The sequence below is a fragment of the Petaurus breviceps genome, unplaced genomic scaffold (genome assembly GCF_028583685.1).
Source record: "Petaurus breviceps papuanus isolate PSGF00001 unplaced genomic scaffold, PetGlider_PUasm1.0 38, whole genome shotgun sequence".
Classification (NCBI taxonomy): domain Eukaryota; kingdom Metazoa; phylum Chordata; class Mammalia; order Diprotodontia; family Petauridae; genus Petaurus; species Petaurus breviceps.
Genome location: NW_027186304.1, coordinates 18,006,028 through 18,010,768, shown reverse-complemented (window position 1 = coordinate 18,010,768; position 4,741 = coordinate 18,006,028). Strand labels below are relative to the sequence as shown.

Below are 4,741 nucleotides of genomic sequence, written 5' to 3'. Positions count from 1 at the left end.
TTTTTTTTTACATTTGGCATATTCATGGAAATTCTATGATGCATTTCTGATATCTAAACCTGCCATTAGTGCTGCCACATTTATTCCTACCTGAAATAACATCTCTACCAGACCACCAGAAAAAAAAAATACCTCCATTCCTCAGGGAAGGTAATCCGCTCAGTTTTGGAATTCTTGCTAGGGATGAAATTTCTCAATTGTTGATTGAATGAGTGAAAACTTAACTAACCCACTCTATTTAGCCACCTCCAGACCACCAGACATGATCATACTTTCCAATCCATCTAGATGTCTGCCTTAGCCATCTTGGTTTTGGATTTCTGGCCCATTTTCCATCTTTTGCATTGGGCTCAGAAACCAAACTTATACTACCATTCCACTCTTGTTCTTGGGAAGTTGATTGTCCTATGGATCAGCTAAGCATTCTATTACTCTTCAGGCACTCCTCCCTGACTGCCACCCATACCCACACCCACCCACATGGCCCTGCCCCAGACACTCCTCCCTGACTGCCACCCATACCCACACCCACCCACAAGGCCCTGCCCCAGACACTCTCCCCAGAGCATAGACACACACCCACCCACACAGCCCTGCCCCAAACACTCCTCCCTCACTGCCACCCATACCCCAGAGCATAGACACACACCCTTTCCCTTTACTGGAATGAGAACTTCTAGATGTCAAAGACAGTTTTATTTATTTCTTTTTTCAATTCTATCTCAACTGTTTAGTACAGTACCTGGTACATAGTAAACATTTAACTGCTTTTTCATTCATTCTCTTTGTCTCAAATGATAACATAGCTATGTAGGATTGAATGTTAGTATTCTAAAAGTAAAAAAAAGGAGAAATATAAGAACTATTGTAAAAGCAAACAAAATAAAATACCTAAGAAACTAGTATTTAGGACTTCTGTTTTGTCCCCAAACTCTTTGAGAGTGGGGAGGAAGGAGCGTCATGAAATCTTAGAAACAGTAATGTGTGTCATCCCCAAATAATGACCAATTTATGGAGCAGTTATGTTGCATATCAGCAAAGAAAGTAACTATATCAATAAAACCAAGGCTCCACTCAAAGCAGATTTGTTTAAAAAAGGAAAGAAAGAATGAAAGGAAGGAAGGAAGACAGACTTGTTACTGAAATAAAAAAATGATTCCTTCCCCCCATCCCCCTAAAAACATTTCAAGGGTCAATCAAACAGGTTCAAAATCAGACCAAAGGTTAAAGCCAGATACCCAGAAGGAAGAGAGAGAAAAATGCTCAAGTTCTATAATAAGGTCAAAGGTAAGGTTGGGGAAGTGACCTACACCGAGCAAGATAAAGACAACAGAAAACAATGCAGATAGGAATATGGTGTTTCAACTAATTAGATAACAAATTGCTTCCCAGAAGGATAAGCCCAAGAGTGTACCTCCCAAGATGTCCCCCAACTGAGTTGTGGGCTCAGATATCTCCAGGTAGACATTTCTCTTTTTTGGTGCTTCAGAAACAATGAGACAAAAATTCAACTCTGAGGTCAGAGGACCAGGATTCCGTCAATCAGTAAACAAACATTTGCTGATTTACTGATAGAGAAATGGTCAAAAGATAAACAGTCAATTTTCAAAGGAAGAAATTCAAGCTATTAACAATTATGTTAAAAATGCTCTAAATTGCAAAGATTTAGAGAAATACAAATTAAAGCAACTTTGAGATTCTACCTTATACCTATCAAATTGGGAATGATTAGAAAAGTGGAAAATGACAAATGTTGGAGGCATTGTAAGAAAACAGTCACACTGACACACTGTTTGTGGAGCTGTGAATTGGTCTAGTCAATCTGAAAAGCTATACCACTTCTAGGCCCATACCCCAAAGAAAGCAGAATGGTTTGTCTGAAACTATGAAATTTTTGCTTGATGTTGAGAAATCAAGAGTGCGACTATCAAGAGTGAGGAATTGAGACTGACCTCATTGTTGCATGCCTGTGAAACCTGGACAGTCTACCAGCACCATGCCAGGAAACTGAATTACTTCCATTTGAATTGTCTCAGGAAGATTCTAAAGATCCCCTGGCAGGATAAGATGCCACACATTGAGGTTCTTTCTCAAACGAAATTGCCAAGCATTCAAACTCTGCTTCAAAGAGTGCAACTCCAATGGGCTGGCCACGTAGTTTGAATGCAAAACATACGCTTGCCGAAAAGACTATTTTTATGGAGAACTCACACAGGGAAAGTGTTCACGTGGTGGTCAGAAGAAGTGATACAAGGACACTTTCAAGGTCTCTCAAGAACTTTGGGATTGATCGTGTGACATGGAAGACACTGGCACAGGACCACTCATCATGGCGTGCCCACATCAGAGAAGGTGATTTCTTCTATGAGTGGAGTAGAATTGAGACAGCTCAAAGGAAACATAGGATGCACAAATTTAGAGAATCCACCCCAAATGTTCACAGGGACTATTTGTGCCTGACCCGTGTTAGAGCATTCCAAGCTGGTACTGGTCTGATCAGACACAGTCGGGCACATTGAACTTGACTCTAGCATAGTGATGTCATTCTGGTTCTCTTTGAGAGCAAAAGACAACCAACGGACTAGCTGTGTGACCTTGGGCAAGTCACTTAACCCTGATTGCCTTGAATCCCTCCTCCAAAAAAATAAAGAGTGTGGAATTGAGAAGCAGGTCATAGGAGTTGAGAGGATGAAGTAATTAAGGAATCAGGATGTTTTAGATGACATCAGCACCTGTGTTAGATTTCCGAGCTCCTAGGCTCAGAGTTGGACAGGAGAGGAAGACTGTGAGTGAGATATTGAACTCCTTCATGGTCTGGAGAATTATTCAGGGGATTGGAGTCATAGGTGATGGAGAGAAGAGACAATAGTAAATACTTGCCACTAGAATCTGAATTTTATGATAAATTTGGATAGAGTGAACTTAAACTCCAACCTCTGATTTTATTACCTGTGTGGCCTTAAGTAAGTCACTTAACCTTCCTGAGCCTTGGATTTCTTATTCATAAAATGGTCTGGGGTAGACTAAATGACCTCTAAGGCCCCTTCTAGTTCTAAATCTGTATTTTTATGAATTTAGAGTTTATCGTCATGCTAAGGTAGATACTTGCTTACAAGGGTTAAATTCTTCTGCAGTTTGATTCAGGCATAAAATCATGGAATAAGGTCATAGATGAGAAATTTTTGGTTTTATTTCTTTCAGCCAAACAGCCAATGGGGGATAAATATTGCCAGGCTTTGTGGAAGAAATAATATCACAAAGGGAATTTAAGAGTTGGAAGCTTTCTGAGAACCATTGAGGGCTGACAATTTAAATGTTTGAAGAGGAACGGGAAAGGAACAAGAACAGCCTGACCGTCTAGTTTAGTAGCAGCAGCAAAAAACAAAACAAAACAAAAAAAAATAAATAAAGTTTTTAAAAAGCACCCTTTGGAAAGATTTTCTCAAAGAGGTTAGGAGAGGAAGACTTTAAAGCTTTAGAGTGTAATAAAAAATGAGCCACCCTTCATTGAAAAGGTACTAAGTTGTTTTTTTATTAATGGATCTGGGGAACTGCCCTGCAACTGTGGGCCACTAGGTGGTACCGGCAGCCCAAGGATTCATTACACACAGAAGCTACTCTAAAAAGAGAAGTTGGTAGAAAGAAGGAAGAACTAGAGAAGGAGGGAAGACAGGGAGAGGGGGAGGGAGGAGGAGTCTTCAGCTGAGCTCAGGAGACCCAATAACTCTGTGAGTCTATATAAGGGCAGCTGGAATGGAGGTAATTGATGCTTTTGCTTCACGGATTTGAGAATTCCTGCTTTCCCTGGTGATGGCATCTCTTTCCAGGCAAACATCACAACCTATAGATTCGAGGTGTCCTGGGAGAGCTGCAACTTCCAGCAGCTGGGGGAGAAAGAGTGCTGTCTGGGAACAGAAGTAAGCGCTGAAGGAACAAGACTGGTAAATAGCTACAACTATGTACTTATTTGAAAGCCTGTCGAGAGTCATCTGAGCCCATTCTTAACTAGTAGGCTCAGAAGGGTGTAAGCAGGGGCTAGTGTGGCTAAGGGAATATTCCTTAAACTGTTCTGTAAGATATTTGGCTAGGGAATATGAATGATGGAACTCCCTTAGAAAGGAGCATGACTAATTATTCTGTGCGCTAGCTACCATGTGATTGCAGCTCAATAATATTTATTGTGATCATTCTCAATAGGAAAAATGATGAAAATCTGAACACCATTTTAAAAATAACAGGAAAACTGTGCTCTGGGTTTAGAGGGCAAAGGGAGTGTTTGGGTCACAATGGGCAGAAGGCAATTGTGTAACTGGGGGAATGAAGTTTCTGTTTCTAGGAGCTAGTATTTTTTTGGTGCCCTTCCCTTCTCATGTATTTTTATGGAAAGAATAAAAAGATTTCTCAAGAAATGTCAGTGAGGAAAGGTAGCACTCATTGAAGGAAAACAATTCTTGGTTCCCTCCTCCTCAATTTTTAAAATGCAGATGCAAACTTATGTTTTTGCTATGATGCAAGGGACCCCAAAGGTGAATATGATGAAGCCGATGAATTTTAATTAATTAATTATCATAATTGTGACAATCCGATTTGAGAGAGTCTCAATACTGAGAGAGCAGATGCACATCTATCATTCCAGGTGGGATTTTTGGGAAGGGTGCACATTCTTCAGACATCTGTCTTTGTTTAGCAGAATATCTTTTATTCTGTAGAGAGGGAGCAGAGAGAGGCAGAGAGACAGAGA

General features: G+C 40.4%; 1 protein-coding gene across 1 annotated transcript in view; it reads left to right on the top strand.

The window, feature by feature from the left end:
* The first annotated feature begins 3,668 nt into the window (after nt 1–3,668).
* Nucleotides 3,669–4,741, top strand: part of MC5R (melanocortin 5 receptor) — a 7,453-nt gene continuing 6,380 nt past the window's right edge. The window contains exon 1 of the mRNA XM_069099489.1: nt 3,669–3,941. The gene's annotated coding sequence lies outside the window, so the exon portion shown is untranslated. The remainder of the gene's footprint in view (nt 3,942–4,741) is intronic.